General features: G+C 40.9%; 1 protein-coding gene across 12 annotated transcripts in view; it reads left to right on the top strand.

The window, feature by feature from the left end:
* The window catches only part of foxp1b (forkhead box P1b), a 153,691-nt gene that overhangs the window by 18,009 nt on the left and 108,618 nt on the right, over positions 1 to 27,064 (top strand). For 10 of the 12 annotated variants that reach the window (XM_020086817.2, XM_069512694.1, XM_069512684.1 and 7 more), the window contains one exon: positions 16,350 to 16,406. The exons of the other annotated variants lie outside the window; for them this stretch is intronic. The gene's annotated coding sequence lies outside the window, so the exon portion shown is untranslated. The remainder of the gene's footprint in view (positions 1 to 16,349; positions 16,407 to 27,064) is intronic. 12 annotated transcript variants of the gene reach the window in all.

Genomic DNA, 27,064 nt, shown 5'->3' with positions numbered 1-27,064 from the left:
CAAATAGAGTTATAGATTTGGTTTTTGACACGCTTACTCATAGAGCGGGCCAATTAGCTGGGAGCTGGATTGCTTTGCTGTGCTGCTGGAGACCTGACCACATGAAACAACAAGGTCGCACACACATACATCAGGGGCAACAAGCCACAAATGCGGCCATCATTTCTTTGACAGGGACAACACCAGAAGCCATCCATTCTGCTGCCTCATTTGCATGATCTGAATCGTATGTGGAAGTCATTAGCATCTTTCCACTTGTTTATCTGGCTACAGATGAGTACTTTTGAGCTTAATGCCAGGTTTTTGAATGAGCAAAACATCCAGCTAGTTTCAGATGTTTTTGTTATGGTGCCAGCCATTCATCATCTATGCAAAAAAACTGTGTAATATTATTCTAAGGTCGAGACCACTGAAGGGTTTGTAGACCACTATGACTTTGAATGCATTCTCCAGAGCAATCATATGTCTCAGATTGTATATCACGCCATGATGTCAATGTCTAGCCTTTTACAGTGCTGACATTTCTCATCACATCTTATTTATATTATTTGCATGGTTGCAAATAAAATAATTTAAAAGGACAGTGAATTATTTTCTTGTATATTAAACCTATTTGGAAACTGAAATTGTACGAAATTATTCAATAGTTACCTCTGCCAAGCAGGTGATGTTTTCAGCCGTCTGTTTGTTTTTTGGTTTGTATGTTTGTAAGCAAGATTAAACAATTACAACCAAACTGATTTTAACACAACTTGGTGGAAGGATGTGATATAGGTCAGGAAAGAACACATACATTTTTGATGTGGATCCAGATATCAATGTGTGAGTAATTCGGTGCAGCCTGATTGACTTTAAGGGGATTATTTGCCCTTGGCGGAGAAATGTGCTCCATTGAGTGTGGTATTATTACTTATTTAATTGTTTTAAGACATTTCTCTCTTTATACTGTGCATACATCACATACAGCCATTTGAACTGAATGCAACATGTGTTTTATGTGGGCTCTCAAGGGCAACTGTGATAAAGTGAGAACTGAACCGACACAAGTTATTGTGATTCAACCTCTGTTTTACGATGTGCGTCTGTTACAGTTGCTCATCTGCATGTTCAGATATGAAAGTTAGATATGCATGTAGGCCAGGACACGCCAGCAGGAATCAGTGTGTCATACGCATCACGCACTTGTGGCTGACGACGGTCACGTTTACCTTTGCAAGTACTCAAATGGGCTCAATGACCTGGGAAGGGACTTTCCCCACCCTTTCACTTCCTGTTTATAATCATTGTATCTTTCCCTTCTTTCTTTCTCTCTTTCTTTCTTTCTTTCTTTCTTTCTTTCTTTCTTTCTCTCTCTCTCTGTCTCTCTCTCTCTCTGTCTTTCTCTGTGTTTGTGTCTTCTCTGAAACCCTCAGTGGTCCTGCACTCCAGACTGGAAGCTGAATTCTGATTGGATGAATGGAGTGTCAATCAGTTTAGCACCAGTGATCAGAGTATGTGGCAAGCTTCCTACCCACCCTTCTCTTATTTCATACAGTGTTGTGTGTGCTGTCAGTCTGTGAAATGACTCCAAAGGACTGGTGGATTTGATTATTAGGCTTATTTGTATGAGTCCATCATTAGTTTGAAGCAGAGCCCAGCAGATTTCTTTTCTGAGCTTTTCATTGGCTTCATCTTTCAGCTGTTCAGTCAGTGAGAATGAACATAAATGATAAAGACACAAATAGTAGAGTAGCTCTGAATGTTTGGGGGGAAATAAGTAATTTCACTCACTGATGTTGCAATTATTTTGTATAAATATAACTCCACCACTGTATTTTTGTAAACTGCTTCCAGGCCCCAGTTGTTGCTGACATGTCACATATGTGCCAGTGATTTGAAAAGGACTGGGACTTATCCCACTTTAAAATCCTCAGGGCCAGTAAGGGCCAAATCACAGCCCCTGGTACCACTGGTCCTGATTCTAAGCTTTTAAATTAATTTGTTTAAAACAAGATTATTATTATACTTAATTCTACTATGTTATTACTCTAGCTAGCTGCTAACTACAGCTCTGGTCTGAAATGGATGCAATGATTTGAGAAATATTAACCACTAAGTTATTAATACATATAACACATTAACATTTTTAGGCAACAGTCGTAAATCAAAGCTTTGAAATGCTTTCACCTCTTGACAAAGTTCAATTAAACAAATTGTATTTGTATATCACAACAAAGTTCTCAAGGCACATTACATAATAAGTTAGAGACTTGACAAAATTATAGAGAAACAGTTCCAACAACAACAGCATGTGTGACTGTGGAGACAATAAACTCCCTTGTAATTAGAAGAAAAGTTTATCAGAACCAGACTCAGTATCTGCCTCGACCAGTTGGAGTGAGTAGAATCAATCAATTTAACAAAGCAAAATAAACAAAAAAAACCCAAACATTGGTTGTAGCCTCTCAGTTGTGATTATCAGAATATCTTTGGGTTTTGGATCACTGATCGAACAAATGTGACAATTTAAGACTTCTTCTTGAGCGCTAGAAGATTGTGTTTTTTATGCTATTTGCTGGTATTTTATCGACAAAAGGATTAATCAGTCGAGAAAAGTATCTTGACTTGCAGTCTGACAAGGTTATAAATACATTGGAAAGTTTGACTTTTCCATAGGATTTTTTAAATATAAAATTGAATCTCAGTTCAGAACTCTCAAAGTTTTAGATGAGGTCAGGTGTTTTTTTATTTTTATTATTAATGCAAAACTTTTTAGTTTACCAAATATATTTTCACGTTAAACTCAAAGGTCATTTTGCTATCTCCAATATTGTATTATATGGCATTTATATAAAAACTAGGTATGAATACAATAAGTTCTACCATCCAAAACATATAATAATAATAATAATAATATCAACATTTGACATCTGTTAACACTGGATTTTACCCGCTGACTGAATGTTACTCTGTCAGCTGCTTTGTGTTCATGGCTCTCCTTTGTTTTTTTATATCTTTGGCGTACTGTAGTCTCTCTGTCCCTCTGCTCACCTCTGTCTGCCCTGGGAGCCCTGATTGGCTGAATGCTTTCTGCACTATAGTCTGGCTGCTCGCCAGCCATGCTGCCGGTGGCAGCCATGCCCCCTGATCAGAAGAGAATGTGACATTTGTGCAGAGGTAATGGAATATGCGTGCAATTAAATCTCTGACTGTGAAGAGGAGTCTATCTCCTCCCCGCTCCTGCCATCTCCCGCCATTCCCAGCAGCAGGGGGGGTCAGGCATGATGATGAAACCATCCCAGCAGGCTCATCGCTGCACTCTCTTTCCCAATCTCCACGTCAGGTTGTGTTTTTTAACTTTGCCGCCCTAGCCCTGCCTCCATCTGGCAATTCATTACAAAAAATGTCCATTAAATAGTGTATAAGAATTAACATTCAGTTATAAAAATTACATTACAGGGCTGCAGTGTTAGCAATGCATTAATGAATTCTGCTGCAGGTGACAGTTGTTATTTTGTAGTGAGTGTTGTCGGGCAGTTAGATAATCTTTTTTAATGGGGGCAGAGGTAGAACACAAGACAGAGAGGAGGAAAGCGAAGTAGAGGGCAGATTCATGCACGGATGAGAGGAGGGTCATATCTCGCTGCTGCCCTGCCACGATACTTAACGCCTCATTTGTGGGCTTTGTGGCCAATGGCTTGAGTCTGTGAACTGTTGCCATAAAAGGCAGCTTTTTCCTGTCTGCTGATGGGGCACTTGCTTATGGGTTAATACCAGACCCCCTCACTAGGCAGACTCATATCTAATGGATATGTGTATCCCCATCGGGATAGCTCATAAACATAAAACTCTCTACTGCCATTGTATTTGGTGGACCATGGTTGGAAAAGGACTGAGCCGCGCCACGCAAGCACTTCCCTTGAACTCGTGTAGGAGTAGTTCCTATCTGTGTTCCTTGTCCACACTGGGTGGACAGAGTTGCAGGATATCCAGATCAAGGTTTGGCTGAATCCTCCCTGTGTGGTTCACACCCTGTGTGCGTGTTGCTAAATGGCACAGTCGGAGCGCTTCAGTTCAGCCACTGGACCTAATATTTTACATGAATATTGAAATGTATGTTCCAGTTCATTTAAACAATGAAAGACACTTTATTTTCCAAATGCTGCTGCCAAATGTCTCAACCCAGCTTTAATGTGACTATTTTTTCTGTCACGTTTGACTCTGTATTTTCACATTCAGCTTCCCTGGTAATGTGTTTTGTCATGATGAATTATTAATGCCAGCGTTGGTTGAAGGGAGCGTTGTCAAAGAAAATAAGAGGGTCATTCTGTTTCTTCCTTTTTCTGTAGCCAAGGGTTAATTTGAACCAACAATCAAATGAGCCTCCCTGTTTCCTTGTGCACTGTGCTGCACTGTGCTGCACTGTGGGACGTAATGAAAACTGCCGGGTCTTAACTTTATTGACTAACATCCTGCTAAACAAATACAGTGCATTTCCTCTTGGCTCTGTCTGTTTTCCTCTGCTGCAGATGGCTTTGTGGCGCTGTGTGATACAGTACATGGAAAAAGGGGCTTTGCTCGGGAAAGGAAAGAGAAAGAGGCTCACTCCATTAGTGTCATTCGAATGGTGAATTAGATCAGTCTGACAGATAGACGCGGAAAATTGTTTTAATTGTATAATTATCTGTGGTTAGCCACTTGTGCGGAAAAGCGCTGTGATGTGGGTGAAGGCCAGGGAAGAGCACATTTTGGCCTTTATGTGCTTATTTTGTCTTTGCACAGGAAATGAACAACAATTGAGGGTCCTGAGGATAAAACATAAACACACCCAAACTTGCAGACCCCCGCCCCCCGGGCAGGTTAGGATGTGCTCAACTAGATGTTGCCTTGAAAGTAATGTGTCTGGCCAGCAAGCCTTCTCCTCAGGCAAAGGGGAGGGGGCATATAACCATCTGATGGAGATAGCACAGCTTAACACAAACGTAAGAGAGAGCGAGAGAGGCCCAATACATAATTAACTCAATCAGTAAAATTTAACAGATTTCTGATAAGATGTAAATACCAGACAACGGACAGAAGCCTTTGGCTTTATGTCTGTCATTTAGTCTCTGCTGTTATTTTTATTTCACAAAACATTCCCATTAATGAGTTTATATGAAGTACCTTTAGAAAATAATACCTACTTTCTCTTCTTAAAAACTTATGTCACTGAACTAACTAACTTTTTTTTGTTGCAAGCAGTATATTTAACTGCCAGACTTATTTATCTTAGTCTTCCTTTCTTCATCCCTCTCCCCTCAGATTATTGTTTTTATAGTTTTGAATAAAAGTCCCCTCACATTGCATCCTTTGCTCAAAGAATGTCATCACGTTTTAAGCAGCAAACCACAGAATTAAACGCTGCTGCAGCTGTTTTAACAAAGGTTTTTTTGTTTGGATTAAACAGTTTCAGGCTTGGGCCGTTCCATCTGCCCTCCAGATGACTAATATTTAGCGATGAGGAAATTTGTTGATTCAATTGGCAATTTTATGAAATATGTATCACCCTCTTAAGTATGCTGAATTACATAAGAAATATAATGAAATGCAAATTTGACAATTTTTGTGAAGGACAGAAATGACATCAGTATAAAGACATAACAAATAGATGTAGTAATAAATAAGTAAATGTAGGAATACATAAATAAATACATGTAGAAATATATTAATAAATATAGGAATAGATAAATGAATACAGAAATAAATAGTTGTAGAAATATAGTAACAAAAAATATCCTTTATTCATCACAAAACTGTATTGATGTATTTATTTATGTATTTATATGTCATCTTCTGCTCGTCATTCATTTCAGTGATCACAATAAACCTTGAAGCATCCAGTATAGAAAGCATATAGATGTGTCATACTGTGTTGTTTTGACACATCAGTAAATGAGTGATTTCTTTCAATCCTGGAGGGCAAAGTAATGCCCAGGCCAAACACTGAAGGCTCTGCTGTCAGCAGCTGGATTCACTTTTCAGTTCGCTTCATTCAATTGCAATAAAACAATGCAAGACATGCTTGAGGGCTGTGGGCCTGGATGTTCTTAATCATGAAGGAAAAGTTGAAACAGGACATTTACAACACTTCAGGCATTAAGTGTAGGTGCAACTATATAAATTCCCCCTCACTAAGCGGTGGTGTCTGTGCCTGGTTTAGACTTTTATCAATAACATTTTGTTATATAATACACAGGTCGGTTTGTCATCACAACAAGCACGCCTTAATCAAGATATTCACACACAGAGCCTGTCTGATGAGAGTCTTGCAACAAAGCAATTTATGGACTGAGAGCTTGTCGTGTCTCAGTTGTTGCCTTCGTCATGCTCTGTTGTTCAGCTGCATCTCCTGCGATAATGCTCAGGGGATTAGCAGGTAACAAGGCAGCGGCGCTCCTCTGAGGATGTTGCGCGTGGCTTTGAAGGTCTCGCACAATAGTCAACTCAAGGGGGGGAGTGTACCAACAAATGGTGAATTCCCAGCCACGCAGGGAGCCTCCTCCTGGATAATATGGTAATGAAAGGTGACAGGAAGGACTCCGGGTCTGGAACGAAGCCGGGGCAGCTGGTCGGAGCGGGAGAATAGGAAGCGGTGTGCACCGGGGCTAAAGTGCAGCAAGAAGCAAATTAAAGCTCATATCTGCCATCTCACTTGCCTCCCTGCACTTTCCTGTTTGGACTTGAAGGTGATTGGGAGCCAAGGCGGTGACAGTTGACGGAAACTACGTGGAGGAGAGAGTATTTATTTACAGTGAGATGCTGCGATGCTTGTTCAGGATGCGGTTTCACGCAGGATGTGCCCCCCCCTCTCAACACACACACACACACACACACACACACACACACACACACCTCCTCCTCCTCCTCCTCCTCCCATCTGTCTCATATCCACCCTCACACTACAATCCCCAGGTTTGATCAAGAATAGGAAGTGGGTTATTGGGGCGGAGGGGTGCATGGCAGCGGCCAGGCAGCCTATATTGTGTAAGAGGTTGGGTCTGGACACAGGCAGCAGAAGAGAGCTCACTCAGCATGCCTTCCTGCCTGGCCCAGGAGGTGGTACCAAAGTCAACACAGGTCACTGAGGAACAGGAGTGTGGAGCATTAAGATTGCATTGTGCAATTTAAGATAGTCTCTAGGCGTTGCATTACAAAAAGGCAACAGTCTGTATGTGCATTACATGGATCTGTGTTTGAAGAAGAGAAAATTAGAGATGTTGTGCATACGTGCAAGTGAGAGTGTGTGTTTTAAGGCAGTCCAAAAGTGTGTATGTCTGTGTGTGTATACCCTGCCAGGAATTCCACCTTGTAAAGCAGGGATTAGGGGGGAGCTGAAGGTGTGTAAATCCCAATAATTACACTGTACTCTGTGGTTGCAGTACAATTACCTTTGTCGTCACCCTACAATACAGCATTCCCATTACAATCAGGGTGATCATTTTAAAGATGCAAGTGAGTGCAAAATAATTTCATACCTCCCAGGAGGAAATACCCAGAACAATTGACTTTATTAGTCAGATAAAAATTGAACATGTAGTGGGCACACGCTCTCACCTGGCCCAGTCCAGCCATGCCTGGCTTTCTTTCATCTGTCGAGACATTGAGTGCAAAGCATGTGAGTGTGCTGAGAAGGTGAGGCCGGTGTGATCTCTGCTCACTAGCTGTCATGTCGGCATTAATCCGCCCCAAAGTTTCAAAGGCAGGTTTTATGGCTTGCCTTACGGCCTCATCTATGTGGACAGCGGCATCTAAACTCTGGAGAACCTGCCACATAAAACGCACATCTGTTAAAGCCCAAACTGTAAAACAGCCCCCACGTGTTCAGGCAGTGTTGAGTTAATAATACACTCAAACTGCAGCTTTTAACACCCCCCCACAGCAGCAACAACACTGATTGTCTCATAGTCACTTCGTTTGATCAGCTCTTATATCTTTTTTTGTATCCTTGTATTGTTTATGTCTTTTTCAAAGTTTTCAACCTTCAAACACAGTGTGCACACAGTTTCTCCTTGATTAGAGGGTGTCTGTGATGTCATGAAGACCAGAAACCATCAGTGTGGAAATTAAGTTTTGGGAGAATATTTTTCTTTTAATTGAAATGATTATTGTTGACATGGCACTGGTATCGTGTGGTATTGTTGTGTGGTATCGTGCATCCACTTAACATAAAACACTTAATTTTATTAAGGTCAGGGGTTAGAGTGGTCGTCCTTGGGCAAGATACTGAACCCCAAATTGCCCCTTCTTATAGAGAAAAGTGCTGCACATACAGTAGATGAACTGTTCTGTAAAGTGCTTTGAGTGGTCATCAAGACTAGAAAAGTATATGTTAGCATAGACCATTTACCATTTAATTTAAAGTCATGGAAAATTACTTTGAATGTGTTTTTTGTGATTGTTGCTGAAATTCTGCTGTTTTTACTGGTATGGTCAAAGTACTTGTGACGTCGATCAGGACTGGTCTTTGTTTTTGTTGTTGTTATCACCATAGACACTGACATATTTTCTATATCTTCAAATTGTGAAAATGTGAAAAAAAAGTGTGTAGGTGGTGACAGCAGGATGGGTTGAGCACATGTAAAACACATCTTTATGAACAGGTTTCTTGTTAATATAACATATTTAATAGCTTCACAGTATAGTATCTGTGTAATGTTTTAGTACTGTTGCCTTATCCTGGACTTTACACCAATGATGTGATGATGAATAGTTTTTAACTCTGACATAGTTGTTTAGCCTCAGTATGAATTGTATTCACATTTTGAGCTGGTGAAAGGTCTGAGTGCATGTGCAATATTTATATTGGACTAAAGAGACACGTCTTCAGTGCTAATAAGTTAGGAATGCACCTCAGAGCTTATTTCCATTCGAAAGCCAAACTAATAATTTTCACAAACCAGTGAATTTAGCCAGCGCTGAGAGGGTGAAATAAATTCCAGATTGTTCTCCCAAGGTCAGATGGTGTAGTCCCAACACCTGTTACTGCTGAAGGCATAGAGGGAACTGTGTTAAAGCACCTGCAATGTTTTTATTCATCCTCTTCTGTCTGGTTAGGCTGTCTGTAATTGATAATGACAACACAGACTGGATCTGGAAAGGTTTGTTATTTACGGTGATAGACAAAGCTCTGTGTGTGTGTGTGTGTGTGTGTAAGCCGGGCCTGAGCCTAATTGATGTTTTGGAAGATGAGCTCAATTGGATGAGTCATTAGGCCTATTACCAGAGTTTTATTAAATGCCCCTACCCAAAAAGAAAAAAAAATCCATCGTGGGATATTTTCTTCCTGCAGTAGAATAACAGGAGGCTGGATTGGTAAAAGGCAGATAATGTATGTGAGAGATTGATCAGTGAGTAGCGACCCCATTATCTCCTGAGATGTTAATTACACTGTGCTCGGCTTGCATGTCAAAAGGCAGATAATTGAAGAAGGTAAAAGATGTGCCACGCGTTATTTATGCTTTCACTTGGAGCTGCTTGGAGATTGTCTCTCTTTCTTCTGCTCTTTTTTTTGTTCCTCCTCTTTCTTCTCTCTCTTTTTTGTCTACAGTGCATTTATGTTGGGTAATATTACAGTTGTCAGACCTCATCATTTTGCTGAGATATTGTTCACAATCAGTACTGTGGCCTGTGTTAGTGTGTGTGTGTGGAATCTTGCCCTGTTTCTGTATTCACGGCCACAGCCTCCCAAGGCCTTTAATGGTCTTATTCTCAGATGTTGTGTTTGACAAATACTTTTTCAGACTTCTTCAAGATCTCTCTGTTGTGTTGCTCTGATACTGCAAATTATTTATAGCTTAGTTTCACTTTGAAATTGAACAGCTTTTTATGAGCATCTGCAAACGTACGCCTGCTGACACACTGAGTGCAGTCATGCTCCTTATTGATGTTCTAATTGAGGAAAGTTGTAGCTCCTTAAATGTAGAAAAAATAAAGACAATGGCAACATTTATGGGAGACTCTGTACTATTCTCCAGTGCCTTAGTTACAGTACGTGTCTAAAGTGCTGCTCTAAAATACACTTAGGTGACAGGGCCCCAAAAGCTACAGACAACCTTCAAACCCCTGTTCTTTCCTTCTTTCTTTTTGTTTTTTAACAGTGTCTGAGCTGTAGTTCCCCCATCTGTGCAGCTCGGTGCCTGTAAACTTCCTATTGACGGTGTGTAAAACACAGGGGACATGTTGTTCTTAAGAAAAAAAAACCCTTGTTTGTCATTTCGCAGGCTTACAGAGATATCGTCAAAACTGTGGTTTCCTGTGGAGAACTGTGGTGTCTCTGTGTGCTGCAATTTACAAGTGCACGTGAACACAGTCTGCACAAATACACGCACACGCACACACTCACTTATTGCTCTCTTCTCCTTTCTGTGTTGTCATCCTACTGTGGGGCGTAGCCTCGTGGGAGTGGCCAGACTGTGGTCATCACACCTCTTAGCGGTGATGGACAGCCGCTACATACATGATTTAGTGCATCACCTGGTGGACGCTGCTAAGAAAGAGCACAGTATGGGAAGTTATACTCACAACACTGGGCTTTTTAGTGTGGTGACATTACCACTGTGCATGGCTTTAGACAATGACTTTTTGTTTGGTCTTGTGGTTTACAAGACCACTCATTTCTATATTTTCTCTCTCTTACTGTCAAACGTTAGATACGCTGCATCTCAGAGACACAAACGTTTTACCAAAGGCCCAGTTTGAAAATAAATAGAAAACCCCTTATGTAACGATGGTATCCGGAGTGGTGGTGGTGGTGGGGGGGGGGGGTCGGGCATCGCAGAGGTTTTAGTTTGAAGTGTTGAAAGAAAAAACAGTTTAAAGCCCTGAAGCGCAGCTTGCTGGTTGTACAGGTTCATCTCTGCACTGACATCAGATGCCCCTCCTTTGCTTTTTTTCCCTTTTCTTCATCTGACCAATATCTAAAATCCATTAGCATCTTTCCACTTTTTTCATCTGCCTTGCCAGCAGGTCACAAGGCTCCATAAGGCGGACAATGAACCTCATTAGATTTAAAGTTTTTTCTGGCGTTAAATTTGAAGTGTTTTTTCTCATTTTGGCCACTTTTTGTTCGCCAGAGAAGGACCTCTGCTCACTCAGATGCCAGCCAGCAGTATCTTTTCTCCGGCATTGCAGCCTTATCTGTGCTCGAGGTCTGTACTTTAATGGGCTTTATTGATCTAAACAACATCAGGGGTTGCGGTGATGTTATTAAGGCAGAGATAACTTCTGTGTAATTCCACTCCAACAATATATTAGCCTTTTATTGGTCTAAATAACTTTGCCTTTTAGACAGTAATGCACCAGTAAGTCACAGCAGCTCTTCATGTCGGCAGGATCTTAATAAAGCATTTCCTCTGGACATCCTGCTGCGGAGAGAGTGAAAAACGACAGGTTAAAAGGCATGCTGGGAAGTTTCCATGCCATCACTGTAAATTACATCTTTTGAATACATAAATAAAGCTGGAAGGGTAGCTGTGAACGGGAAGGGGTGTGGGAGATTGGTGAAAGTTTGTGCAAACCTGTGTCCCTGGTGTTTTCCTGTTTAACACCTGGAGGTGATGTGAGGAGGAACACTGCACGTTCCACAAAAAGCCAAACTGAAATGTATACAACATTATGTAGACAGTATAGAAAATCAATTTACTGCTGTGAGAAGAACTGGTTAGCAATGTGCAACATTTTAGATCTGATAACTTTTTGTTATCAATTTGTCGAACTGTTTTTGCCTCTTTAGAGCTTAAATAAGTCTGATTACAACACACAACATGATTAAAAAACAAAAATGAATGGCTGAGTAAGTGTAACTTCAATATGGTCTAACATTAGTAGCTTGAGATGATATACATAGCACAATAAACATGTTGTATTAGGTGTTTAATGGGCATAGTGGCAGTATTGATACGTACGTATGGTGTAATGATTTTATGCAGAACACAAATTTTGCTTTATTAGTTATGTAAACTGTAGCAACAGATAAAAAGGATATAAGTCAATCATCTATATCTTAATCACTCAGAGAAAACAAAATATAAAATACATTAGTTCAGAAAATAAGGATTAAGCCTCAGCTCTAGCAGTTATAGGTATAATAGGGGTTGTAATGTAATAATAATCAAATGAATGATAGTTTTTAGATTTGTTGTTTATTGTTTGCTCTGTATTGTTATTGATTTAATGTACATTGTGCACTGTGTGTCTACAAACTTCCTAATGGATAGTTGCGATAATTCTCTCCACTCAAGGGCAGCATACATCTAATATTTATATGAAATAACGAAGCCATTTATCTGCGAGTGTATTTTCCAGGGGTGGGGGGCAGGGCTTCATAATTTGCAGCTATTTAAAGCCTCGGTTTTGGTAATGAATTATTTTGTCATCTCGACTGTGATGAGATTCATCTTTAATAACCGTAACAATTATTTTATTAAAAAGAGAAGCCATGCATTATGGCTATCTTCCCGAGGTCTCAAGCTGGAAGGAATTCTCATTAAGAGCATTATATTACCCCGGTGCGCTTTCAGCTGGATGTCCCGCTGAAATTACATTAGGTGTCAACAATGTTTGTGTGAGAAGTAAGCAGTCATATTTACAGAGGCTATAGCGTTTTCATTTGCGGCCTGACACTGGCAGATGTATTAAAAAAGATACTAATGCTCCGTATCTGATTAAGTCACTTGGAGAGAAACTCCTCCAAAGTGTTGACTTTTAATATGAGGGGAGCACTGCTGTGTCATCAATGCAGACATAAATCTTTATTCAGAGATGAAAAACTTTTGATTGCCCGAGATGATTACGTGATTTATGTAGTTGGAACACAGGGCTCTTATCGCAGCTCACTTAGCTCCTTTGCAAACTGTAAGCATCAGGTTGTTTGTGTCATGATTGATTTATCTGTGTCTTTTCATCTATATCCTGTGTTTCTTCTGATGGCTAGCGTGGTGTGCAACATTGTGTTTGGCTAATGGTTTCGTACCCAGGGTTGCTGCTAATGACATGGTTGTAATTGTTTGTCAGTGTGATAATGTGTGATTTCCTATTTCCATGTGAAGTTGGACATTTGATGAAGGAGGGATCTTGTCAGGAAGACAAAGTGCCATCATTTGTCACAGGCTAAATGAGCTTCTCTGCAGACATCCTCTCAGTTTTCATTGGCAATATTATATTCACACATCCCCTCTTTTCTTTGGGCTTTTGCCATGATTTTCACATTATTCAGTGCGTTGTATATACGTCAAGAAGAAACCAAAGTTAGAAGCCGTGAAACAAACATCGAGATAAAAGTTTTGGAAAATCACTTACAAATCTGTTAACTGTATTTCACAGAAAGGCAGAAGTGAAATTGCAGAGTGTGGTAATGTTTTATTCTTGGTGTTTGGTAGGAGTCATCACTTCCTTAATTTTAACATTTTAAACTATTTCATCATCTTCACAGGAAAGACTCAACGTGTCACTGTAAACATGTAGTTACTGATTTTCAGATTCCATGTTATTTTGGTAAATGGCTTTCCTTGGCTCCATGTTTGCTCTCTAGTGATATCATAAACTTATGAGGCACATAATTGCAGCAATTCAAGGACATGATTGTGGGACTGCACTCATACTTTCCAAAGTCTTTGATGCAGCCCCCCCGCCCCCGAACAGACGGCCTCTGTTTCTGATTAGAGTGATTCCATATTGTGGGGTTGGGGGCAGGTCCTTCCTAGTTTACAATCTAATGAGCTAAACAAGCCAAACAAAGGAGAGGTGTAGTGAATAGGTCTCCTGAGGGAGCTACTTATTGTCACATCTGCCCCTCTGTCTTTTCTCTCCTCTCCATATCAATTCACATCTTCATCGGTTATGCTTCGTCCGCTGTACAACACATGGGTGGTGTAATCGGCTAAATGTAGCCTCTGCTTTCTTATTATTACCTGGGTGCTTAACACTGATATTTTGTTCCCTTCAAGGACAAATGGTGTAGGAGAAGGCAGATCTTGTGTGAAGTCCCCGAGCTCTTTGCGAGCGGCAGATCTCTTTTCAGCGCCAGCTGTTCTCTCAGATACACCAGGCCGCGTTGAAATTCTCTTAATATAATTCTGAGGGCTCAGGAGAATAGTGCAAAACAAGCGTGCCAGCAAGGAGAGCGTTGAATTTTTCATCAGTGGGCTGCAACTCGCTGAGTTAGTGGGCAGCGCTCTCATTCATGAGCAGATGTTCAGCGCAGTTACACTCTGCAGTTAATGTGAACTTACTGGCCTCTCTGCCATTGGCTGCAAGGACGTTGGCAGCGACCTGGCATCTGAGAATTACTCCCAGTAAAAGCGCAGGCCTGGAAAGAGCTGCTCTGGCCTTATTTAGCCACTTCTCAGCCCAGGAGCTGGATCCTGGTCAGGGGAAGCCACTGACAGCTCATCCGTCTTCAGGCCGACAGTGATGAAACACTTGCCACTGTTTGCTTGGGGAATAGCAGAGAAATTCCTGCAGATAATTTTTTAATAAGTTTTACCTACATTTCTAGAGACTGAGATGAAACATATCTGCTTGTGATTATGAAGGTTTAGAATAACATGCTTGTTTGTATGAAACAATTACACACGCAAAATTACTATTCTAGTTCCCTCGAAATAGGAAATTCATAGAAACCAGGCACCTCTGAGGGGGGGAACAGTTTGGCCCTGGTAGGCAGCTGGTGCTGTGGTCATCCTGGTGGGCTGAATCCTCTCCCCAGTCTGGTGCTTCAGACATCTGCATGCCCAAGCTGCTCAGCCTGGGTTTGATGTGGTCGGACAGATCTGTAATCGTTTTCTTTTAACCAAGCAAAGGGGCTATTAGATATAAAGTGCCATTAACTGGTCAGAATTTAAACGTGACATCAAGTTTAGTAGGCGGCATGCCAATCATCTCGGCTGAGTGTGAAAGTCATCACAGTAAAGTTGTGCATATGGGACGTAAAGACTGTAAATGACAAGCTCTTGTTTCCACTGCACGTCTCATTTTCACTTTATAATTGGTCGTTTTCAGGTTGGCTTTACGAGAGTAAAACTAATTAGTGTTTCTAAATTCAGCTGAAAAAAAAAGTCAGTTGGGTTGATTGTTCTGGTTTCCTCTCTTGTGTCAGGCGCTCAACAATAAAATAAGACTCTAATCATTTTCAAATTGCTCGTATTTTTAAACCTCAGTGCTGAATGTCACTCCCGGTCTCCTGCCATTTTGTTTGGCAAGATCAGGGAACAGCGGTTGCCCTCTCGCCTGTGCGCTGTCTTTGTGATTCGTGGGAAGTTTGGACTTTGGGACCAGTGGAAAAAACAATGCGCTGTGTTTTAGGTGGGGTTGTTTCTGCTTTGATTGGGAATGTCCTGCTGACAGGAGCAGCCTAGCAAGTTTACAGTAGCGGTGACATTGCTGTTACCTTTATTCAAAGTGCTCCAGCTGCAGCGAGCCCTCAGGAAGCCCAGCGCAGGCCCACATGGGCGGCCGGCGGCCCACAGAGAGGAGAATGAGCCCTGTTTGAGTTGGCAGAGGCTCCCCTCTCGGGGAACTTTTGCTGCCTCTGCAGAAAGGCCAGTGGCGGCGGCTCTGGTGGGGCGGCGGTGATTCTTGGGGCAGGATGGGCTTTTTCCACCTCTCCTCCCTGTCAGGAAACACATTTTACCGTCTCTTCCCTCTGTGTGTGCAAATGGAGGGAAGGAGTTTAGGTAAAGAGGCCATGGGGCAGTGGGACTGAACGACAGAGCTCAGCTGCGAGCGCTAATGGTGAACTGCAACGGGCAGTTTTAATACCCTGAACAAGCCATTTCTGGTGCAGCTTAATTCATACTTAAAAAACAAAACATATGAGTGAGTGTGCTGTTACGCTTACCCTATTTTTATTTTTCCATCAACACTGTGGGGATTCAGTCTTCAGAAGCCAGTAATTAAAAAGTGCTTGATCTAAGGTTAGGGAGGAGCAGTGTTTAAATGCAATTAAAGCAATGTTCAAATTAATTTGTTCTCAGTTACAGTCTTTTTTTGGAATGTGTCATAATTTGTCTAATCGAGGGAGTTCTGTTAGAGGTTCTAAATATGTATCCTCCGATATTTAAAGTGGTGGTGTGTTGGGAGGAGGAGGAGGAGGAGGAGGAGGAGCTGTTTTGTGTCCTTTCACTATTAAAAACCAATACACAAACACAATCTGAGGTGACAGAGTGTGAATGTGGAAAATGGTGAATGTGTGTCACCTTCAAGTTTCAAATAATTTCCACTGTTTATGTTTTTTTTTAAATTGTTCTTCCTTTCTATCACCCCCGCCCCCTTACTTTCCTTTCTACCACCTCTCCTCCTCCTCCTCTTCTTCTCTCCTCCCCTTGTGTCTTCAGCCTGCCGCTCCAGCCAGGAGACTCCAGTGGTGACATCCTGTGGAGCCACAGATCAAAGTAAGTAGTTCTCATGCATGTCAGTTTTAACAGCGGCAACACGGATGCGCCACTCTTGTTTTAGCTTAACTTCAAACTTATCATTATTCTCTTAACTTTTGGACACTTTTTAATGTCTTTTCAAAGAAGGCTGTTGAATGCCAAAAGACGATGAGAAAGGTTTTACAAAGTGTCAGACTTTCTCCTTTCAATGTTGTTGCTTATTTACTTCGCTCTGACTTGATGCTGAACCCGGCGTCAGCAACACCGCCCCGACAGTGTGACTCCTCTCGCCTGTTGACCGTCGAGAGTGAACCTGAAAAGCAAAGAGAACTTGTAGATAGTGCTCCCGACCATGTCAGCACCCCCTGACTATCCTAGAAGTCATTACTCCTTGTGTGGTGTATAAACATGTCAAAAACAAACAATGACTGCGGACAGACTCCACACTGCAAAACAATTTCAAAGCCTGCAGTGTAGTGTAAACACAAAACATGGCTAACCTTCACACAGGGAAGACTTCACCTTAAACCTGCTGTTTGTTTTATAGTCCCCGTTGACCTTGGTCAGACGTAGTTAACATCTCTTCAGTTCTTTTCATGTTGATGTTGCTCTGGTATTGCATTTCAATTGAGGCTTTCAGTGTATCTCTGCAAAGCTTAATAATGTTGTGTTTCGGCTGAGGGTGCCGTTATTTATTATTTGAAAATATGTTAAATGGATGTTTCTGATGAAAAACATCAGGTATGTTTTTTTATAGTCAGTGTAGAAATAGCTTTGATAGAATACTTTAGACCCTGATCAAAGCTCTGATCAGAAACCACAGTATTACATATATTTTAAAATACTGAGTTTTAAAAAAATGAAACAAAACAACAAAATAAGTGGAAAAAAACCTCCCCTCTTAGCTGGAGCATAGATACAGGGACCCTACGTATCAAATTATGAATATTCATATTCTTGTTTCATAGACCCTTTCACACTGAACCAGGGGTGACTGTAGGTTGATATGAACCCGCATTTAATAAAGCCCAGCTGCTGAATGATCAAATAGTGTCTCTAATTAAGGCCGGAGTGTACACCCGTGTAAAATTCTCTCTGGAACGCTAACAACCTGTGATACATTTCCAGAGGAATTTGTTGTGCAGGTCTCAGAGAAGGCAGGGGAGTCGAGTGTTTGGGGTTTGGAGGGAGGAGGGGCAGTGTTCATGTGGCAAGCCAACATGTTGTTCACATCCGTGTCAGATTGAGGCTAATGAAGGCCAGGCTGATCCTTGGATCCAAGCCTTAAGTAAATGATCCTTCTTTGAATATATTAGAGCCACGTAGTGGAGTCGTGCCTCCCCGCCGTGCCAGCGCTCCTACGTGTTGTCTTGTGGTCTGACGAGCGGTCACGGTATTCGATCATGTTGCATAGCATCCAATCAGATTTTTGGTTCTCCATTAACGCAGTATTGTTGCACTGACTTGGTCGTGAGGCACGATACACACATCATTTCCACCTTTGGTGTTTTTGCATGGTTAGCGTGAGTGTTTTGTCATTTGACAATGTAAATCAGCCATCTCAGTTTTTCCCCCACCCCCTTAAAAATGAACTGTATTTCCATAAAGGGCTGGTGTTTGATTCTCAACACACAATGAAGACAAACCTTTTTTGGGGGCGTTATTTTTCTACTTTTATGTTAAATATATTAACCCTTAGGTGTCCTTGGCAGTTTTGGCAGTTTTTTTTAATGCTTTTGAATTTGCTTTTACATTACCACCTGAAAACTGCTGAACATAAAATTGTTTAATATCTTTTTTTAGCACTGCATTGTCTATATGACCAGACAATATTTTTTCACTTTGACTTCATATATCAACATATATATATATATTAAAAAATCCATGTTTTTTTTACTATAAAGAAAAGCATGCTAAACAAAACATTTTCAAATTTCAGGTTGTGAATGTGAAGATATGATTTTGAAACTCATACAACATCAAGCATTATAGACCTATTTTAAAGAGTAAATAAGAAAAAAAGGTGTGGTTAAACATATTTATTTTCTTTAGAGCGATGCAGTGAAGATATGCCTGTGCCATCCTATCTTGCAAGCTTTTACTCGCATGTAAATATGATTTTTACATCTAGAGTGGTTTTTACATGACCTTTCACCAACAATTAGAAACTAGAGTTTCAAGTTTGCACTTTCGATCCATGTGGCTCTGTGTTTATGCTGTGACGTCTTGAACCAACGGGGATCTGATCACACCAGTGTAATCTGCAACTCCTGAGGTTTGATGCAGTTTTAAATGAAATACAAAAAACAACAACAGAATATGTAAAAACTACAATGAATAAGAAAAAAAATCTCAGATGGAACTTTTTCATTGCAATTTATGGCCACACTTTGAATGTAAATGTATCTTAAACGTGTAATTACAAGGCACTTCTGAATATTGATTGAAAATACAAGGACATAGTAATGAAGCACACGGCTTCTAGGCTACTGTAACACCCCATTAATAAATACCTTTCTGGCTCTTTAGTGCTGGGCTTGCCAGTGAGTGAAACAATGTCGTTTGATTTTCGCTGATATAGCATGTGTACTTCATAGACGGGTGGATTAGATAGATCCAATTAGCCATGGTCATCGCTCATGTGATTAAGCTGACAGTGGGAGTCTTGCATATAGAAGAATATCTTTGATTTTGGGAGTTTTGTGAGATGCTCTCGCAAAGTACTTTTAAAAGCCCATAAAGAGCACGTTGTAAGAATGCAGCCATGATGGAAATTTGATTTACAACTGTAGCAAATTATCTCAATTAGCCATGGGAGGAAAATAATTGATTTTCAGGAGGCAGTGTACAGCGATGGGGAATTCTTCGAGGATGATAAAGTGACCGAGATCCATACCTTTTTCTTTTTAATATTATACACAATCAACACTGCAATTACTCCTGACTTTTACTTAAGATTTCATACTGGGTTTATTAGCAGATAATGTATCTTTCAAATAGAGCACTCACAGTCCAGAGCCTACACATCCCAGCAGGCAATGAGGATTGATGGCTTGTGACAGCAGCTGCACAGGTGCACGCAAGGCCTCCTGACCTTCCACACGATGTGTACCATGCCGGGCCTGTTTGTAAGTGCAAGCCCTGTAAACATGCACAGAGAGATGAGGAGCACACTTGCCCCGGTCGCGCTCAGCTCGCAGATAGGCACAACACAACATGACACGCAACAGATGTGTCACACAGGCTGAAATCAAAACAGCCGTCCGGCTCGGAGTTGTGCACACCATCAGACGTGGTTGCTGTGATGAGGCGGGGAGGCAGCGAGTGCTGCTGGCAGATGAGACAAGGCAGCGCCTCTGCTGCTCCCAGCTCCCTGTCTGCGAGAGGACAGGCCTGTTTGTAGGCTGCTTTGACACTCGCAGTCACTTTGTCATGTGGGGCGCTCGCTACAGCTCTGATCACACGTGCATGTTGCATTCAAAGAGTGTCATATCAGCTGGGTGACAGGTAGGCTCCCAAAGAGACAACAGCCAAAGGGGATGTCCTTTTCAATATGCTGCGCGAGTACAATTGCAGAGTTTGTAAAGACAAAATAACATCATTTGACATCATTCTGAATACTCTTTTTTTCAGTGTGAAAAGAAGTTGGTAACACAATGTACTCAAGCATGCACACAGAGACAGGGATTAAAGTCCCTCTGAGTTTATCCATGATGTCCACTTCATGCAAACTGATCGTTGTGTTTGAGAGTTAGAGCAGCAGCAGGTGTTAATACAGTTATTGATATTGTCGGTAGCTTAATCTGCCTATTGCTACTGCCCTGTAAGCAAATAGTGTACCTGCATGTTATGCTGTGGGGGGGGTGGTAGGGGAGTAAGGTGGTGGTGGTTGGAATCCATCATCAGAACAAGTGAATAAATGAAGGTGCCGCAACAGCTGCTTGACAGATCACGTACTATAGACTGTCACCCCACATCTGTTTACCGCTCTGACAGCCACATGAGTGTTTGTATTACGGGTGTAATTGAGCTATTTTCCTGAGGGCAGCTGTAACCCACACTAAGTTATATCCCAACTTCCCATTAAAGCGTGGGGGACGTTTTTTTTTGTTCTGATAGATATCACGCCCGGCAACGCTGCTATGTAAATACGGCTTATCAGCTTTGCCAATTTGGTTAAGTGGCACGGACGTGGGTGATTCACATATCCAGCTCTGTGGTTCTGACATAGGCCACGCACAGTAGTCATATATTAGGGTCAGTAACTTAGTTTGTTAACAAGTATATGTGCAGCAAAAAAAACGCAGTATGAAAATTATGGTGTGTCAAACAAATACTTTGTCCCAAGTCTTTAACCCGCTGCTATAGGGGAAAACTCAGCAGTCTGCATTCAACTTGTACAGTGTATGGAAATTGACATGGGGACATCTAGATCTAAAACACACCATTTAAATATTAAAATGTGAACACCAAACAATATAACGCATTATGGCTTTTAGTATTTGCATACAACTCTGTTTGCTGCTGTGAGCCATGGTCGATATAAGGAAGAGAGCAGGAAAAACAGAATGGAGGATGTGGAGCTCACAAACAAGACCTTTGTCTGTCAGATACTGGAAAATGATCTCTGATCGCTGAACAAACTTTGTGTTGTAGTTCGTAAAAACAAATCTACAATGTTACTTTGAGTGTATACTTTTGTGCAGATCTGTTTGATCTGATTTTTCTTTACATCCAATAACAAAACCAGCTACCTTTCTCATCTATCTTCTCACATATCTTGGAACCGTTCATCTTATCTGCCTCACAAATGGCATGTTTATAATTATTGCCCAATGATGAGCAGTTCAGAACTTGGTGAAACAATATGTTCAATATTAATAAACCTTTATGAAAAACAAATGACTAGCGCTCTGTTGGAGCAGCGGCTGGGACTCATCAACGTAAGTGACATTGTTGATCATGAAAACTATAACTGATTTTCCAGTTCTTGGTTCTGCGCACTGTATCGAGTTTCACCAAACTTTGAATAAACAGGTGAACAGCTCTTTTTGCAGCAGTGGTGGTGCAGCTTCATGGTTCTGTGGATTGAGTCCAGTAGTCCGTCTTTACTTGTTATAGCTCAATTACCATAGGTACCTTTTTTACAATTTCAGCAAGAAAGCTGCAACCAGCATTACCACAGTTAAAGGTCCAGTGTTTAAGATTTAGGTGAAAGGGATCCACTGGCAGAAATTTAATGTAGAATAATCCTCATGATGTTTTCACTAGTTTGTTTCATCTAGATTGTATGAATTGTAGTTTTACCCTAGAAAAGGCCCTTTAAATTTAAATACTTAAATATTTACATTGGGGGGGTCCTCTTTACGAGGCCTCCATGTTTTTTACAGTAGCCCGGGCTGGACAAACGAAACACCTTTTGAGTTTTTATGACAAATGAAGGATACCACAGGTTCTTTTTCATGTTTGGAAGGGAGGGTGAGGTGAGGGGTGTTCAGCTGCAACATGCAACTTCAACACACGATAGCACAAAATTCTACACACTGTACCTTTAAAGCAAGCAGCCAATTCCAAACAGACGGGGCACTGAACCAGTAAATAAAAAGTGGTGAAAGAGCAAGTTTGTAACATTATGTTCATTACCTTGACAATATTTCATATGTCATATAAAGATATAATTTTCCACCTTGAGGTGTCTGTTTATATGCTGTCTCCTCACCACACAGCTGAAGCTGCACTACAAGCACCCCCAGAGCACCCAATTTACTTTTAACTAACACTGAAAACACAATAATTTCCATCTGTAGTTTTTCTTAACTTAAGAAATATTTGCTTTCTCCCTAGATTTTACACTAAAAGCGAAGTGAAGATTATGCAAGGTGCTCAGAACTTGGCCACCATTAAAAAGGTACTGCACCTTGTGGCTTTGTTGGCAGCAAAAAGCTGCAAAAATGGAAAGTTTAAGCGTTTCAGGACCGAGCTGAAAGACATAACTGTTTTTCTTCTCTTTTTTAACCAATCGCATTAAAGGAGAAACAGGACAACAAACGCAGAGTATTTGCTGCTGGAGAAACATCTTGTTTAAATAATCTAGCATCTGTCACAAGCTTGGCAAACTGACTTCTTCTTGACAAATAACTTCTCCTTCCAACAAGTGCTCCAAGCAGCGCATTTTGCCACACAAAACGCTCAATATCTTCAGAGAGCCTATATGCAATATACTGAAATTGCACCCATTGGAGAAACAAAACCATAAGAGATTGATCAGAAAACCTTGTGCTAGTACTTTCTGGTCACTTGTGGGTCTTTCTATGGAAGAAGTGGCTATTGGATGTATTAAATAAGCTCTGTGTATGTAGAATGACTTTATTTTTCAACGGTGCTCAACATTACATTACATTACATTTTATTTAGCTGATGCTTTTATCTAAAGTGACTTACAATAAGTGCATCAACCATGAGGGAACAAACTCAGAACAACAACAATCAAGTAAGTACAATTTGCTTCAAATAAGCCAGACTACAAAGTGTTCAAATGTAAGTGCAACAATATATATATATATTATGCAAATGAAATGTGTCACCAACAGAAACAGTGTGCTGGAATGCAGTGCAGGCTCTATTATGCTGCCTTTACGTACAAAAAAAGATACGTTTACTTTATGTTGGCATGGTTGTTAAACAACGCATCTGGGGGCAGTGCAGAGTCAAGAGTTCCTGACAACAAAAAACCTGTTGACGGTGGAGAACGTGTGCTTCTTGAGAAAGAGGCAAAAGTGGCTGTTCCCTGTGTCTAAAGTACCATAATATAGAACCCTGTAGTTTGTTCAACTCGCAATGTCTCTATTCAAAAGGTGCTACTATTTCTTGTTTGGGTCTTATAGTTGTCTCATTTGACATATTGGTTCCACTGCCCCCACATGAATTTCTGTGGTACAGCTCTGTTTCGTCTGTATCCAGAAGCTTTCAGAAGATGTGCACAAAAATGAGCAAAACAGAAGACTCTGTCCATTTCTTTATATGTATATCTAACGTTGAGCATAAATGGGCCTTAAAGGCATAGTTCACCGAAAAATGAAAATTCACTCATTATCTACTCGCCACTTTGCCGATGGAGGGGTGGGTGAAAGTGTTGTGGTCCACAAAACACTTTAGGAGTCTCAGGGTTAAACAGTGTTGAAGCCAAGTTGACTCCTTCTTCAGATGAGTCATTTACACCAAGTTTTAAACTTTAAAGTCTAATCCCAGAAGTAGCAATGCTAGCAGACATAGCGATGCAAACACGCACCCCGCGCGCCATTGGGCAAGAGTGTTAACACTGACCTTTTGGGGTATTAAATAATTTTAGAAATATACAACATTAAATAATCATGTCTTTTCCATCACTCTCCTCCTCACTTCACTCTCTCGCCCCGTCGTCTTGTCAGTAGGTCAAACACTGAGCAGACAGACACAGAGGGATGGCGAGAGGAAGAGGGACAGTGCGGCAGGAAAAGGCCTCGGCCACTGTCTGACAGGGTTAAACATAGTGAAGGATTGCCAGTCCAAGCTGTGACATCTGTTGCCAGCATCAACACATCCTGTAATTAGGTGAAATTTAAAAATGTTTAATTCTGTGTGGTGTGCTACAACAGCCACCCCCCCGGTAATGAATAATTTAAGGAAAGAGGGAAGGTGGGAGGTTGTGTTTAAATTTAGCTGGTGTCATTGACCAGCGGTGTGATTAATAGTTTATCAGTCTCGACTATACATCGTGATGAAATATGTCTTTTCATCTGTTATTAAAGTGCACATGGAAATTGGTTGGATTTTCAATCAGGCAGAGCTTAGACGGCACCTCCCCGAAAAAGGGAAATTACAAACGAAATAGCCACTGAGATGTACTCACATGCAGGTAAGGCTGTGACCCAGTGTAGGACATGATTTGTAGAACAAGTCTTTCTAACACTTGAGATGCTTTTAGACATGCACTGAACTCTTGAGAGGAGATTGTCTGAAGGATTTATAACAAGCAAATTAATGATGTTTCTATCACATGACACAAAACTGAAAAAATAAAGAACACATATATCAGGGTGAAAAAGAGTTGTCATTTACCTGAGCCCAGGCAACTTCTTCTTTAGACGTAATAAAACAATGGGAAAAAAAACAGACAATACCTCCATATTGCTTGTGTAGTTTCATCCAAGTGTCCGCAAGCCCCGACATTCATATTCAACTCAAAATGAGGTCATTTACACCAAGTTTCAAGCCTAAAAGTCCACTACCGGAAGTGGCGATGCTAGCGGATGTAGCCACTCGAAAACATGAGAACAGATTCTGAAAAATCATCTCTATGCATTAAGGGATATTTAAATTTAGAAGCAGAATTAGATTGTAACAGTTATGCTGTACATGGTAACACTAACTTTAGCTTGTTAGGTTTCCTTGCAAATAAGTTACATTCAATTGGAAGTTGGTTACTGGCATTTTAGAATTTGCCTCTGCTCTATTTATACTATCTGCTGTAATGCAGTTTTTCAGCTCCATTTTTTACTTTTAGTTATTGAATGTCTCTGGTTTTCTCCCCTCGACTGTGCTGAACATTCTTTTTGTTGAATTATTAATGTGTATATTGAATTATTGAAGGACGATAATTTCTGATCAGATTAATATTAACTCCCTGTAAAATATTAATGGATAATGTTAAAAACGATGAACTTATTGAACTATTAATATCATCATAAACAGACATAGTGAAAAAAAGTGCCATGGAGTCAAATGTGCTAGGTTCCAGCCTCTTTGAATACTGCACTTTCCCCTGAGGTCTGTGAATATGAAATATTACAGTGGTCAACTCTGTGCTCGGACACGTGGCTTGTGTCATTGGACAGTCCTGCCCCGGGGCTGACGGTGATGCCACATGGGGGGCAGTTCACCAGCATTCGTCTGCAGGTTACCTCTGTCACCTTGTTCATGAACGACCTGCACTATGGCCAGGGGAAAAATTACAAAGATGTTTTGATGTTAATACTGAGCCTGCTCCCTTTATCGCCCCTGCTGATTGGCAGAGTTCTACTGACACCTCTCCGCAGTACTCAGCCCCTCATCCCAAGTCTCTCTCTGAAGGCTGCTGGCCAAACTCAAATAAGGCTGTGGCGGCTTTACCATCTTTACCTAATTTTTTTCAGTAGAGGTGGCATAAAGGGAATTTCATTTAGAGAGTGTAGAGCAGGTTAAATCCAGCCCTTTGTCAGATTTGATTAAAAACTCCTCAGATTAATGATATTCAGCAAAGATTTGATTTATCATTTGTCATTTTCTGGTGTGTTATTACGATCTTCCCATTGTATTCATAAAATATGTAAATCGGAAAAAAAATAAACCATAATTGTAACATAATGGTAAGCACCAAGAAAATATGGTTACATTAATTATGTTTTAAATGCTAATGCCAGCGAAGAACATAATAACGAAGACATGAAAGACTCCATATTCAAAATCTGATAGCCAGGGAGAGGCAAATTATTTCAAATATTTGATATTTAAATTATTTTCAAATGAACAGAGACATGAGTAGAGCAGAGGCGAGTAGTTTCCCCTGGTGATCCTCCAGGCTTCTTTGTTTCCTTGGTGTGTCTCCAGCTCATTAATGTTCTAAGCATGTGAGAGAACCAGACCATACTCCATAATCCATAGCTGGGTGACACCTCAGGCCCAACACACATGTACAGTACACACACACACACACACACGCACACACACACACACACACACACACACACACACACACACACACACACACACACAAACCCACACAAACCCACACAGCCGTTTAAAGTCCACTGGCTCTTTCAGGAAGTGATGGCCGCCGAGCTGTCCTGATTAAAATGACAATAGTCTAATTAACTCGACCTCAGTGTCAGTGCACTAAAACGGCTGATGGCCCGCCAGTTCCTGTTTGAAAACGCTTTGTCTCCTTATCATCCAAAAATATGACTTTTTTTTTTCACAGTAAAATGCCTCAACCCCATTTGACGAGATTTGCTAATGGCAATTATTTCTCGTAAGCTAATTAAATCCAGGCAAAAATTTGCCTTTTTTTCTCCCCCCATACAAACCCTGACTGTACAATTCCCCAGGGGTTTATCATTTAGGGTGTAGTATCACAAGCACCTTCAAGCAATGTTAGACATTTAGAATATATACAACTCCAAAGTGGCGTTTCAACATGATATTATTTTTAAGCATGTTTAATCATAGTTATTTACCACTTCAGTTGAATGTGTGTGCGCTGGTTGCGTTGCCCTCCAACCTCTCACCTGTGGCCTCCATTGGTTGACAGGTGAAATTGCCAGAGAGGAAAAGGCCAAAGATGACATTGTCAAGTCTGTAGCTTTTTTTAGAAATACGCTCTAAAAATTTTTGGGAAAATAGGGTCGTGTCTTTTACTGGAGTTTGACGAACACAGCCGAAGAATGTCTGGATCAGATGTGTTCACAACAACAGAAACGTTTCTGGAGCGTTCGGGTAAGTGTTGGCATCTGGGCAGAGCATCAGGAGCCAGAACTTCCACTGCAGAAATCAAGTTTTTGTTTACAGCACATCATCACCGGCGTTGGCCCTTACCGACAAATGCTCTCACATTTTGCTTAGTCATCCACACGCCCACTTGCTTTGAATTCTCCCAACATTTT

Source organism: Paralichthys olivaceus, chromosome 2 (genome assembly GCF_024713975.1).
Source record: "Paralichthys olivaceus isolate ysfri-2021 chromosome 2, ASM2471397v2, whole genome shotgun sequence".
NCBI classification, from domain to species: Eukaryota; Metazoa; Chordata; class Actinopteri; order Pleuronectiformes; family Paralichthyidae; genus Paralichthys; species Paralichthys olivaceus.
The sequence above is the reverse complement of the archived record's forward strand: the minus strand, read 5'-3'. Positions and strand labels throughout refer to the sequence as shown.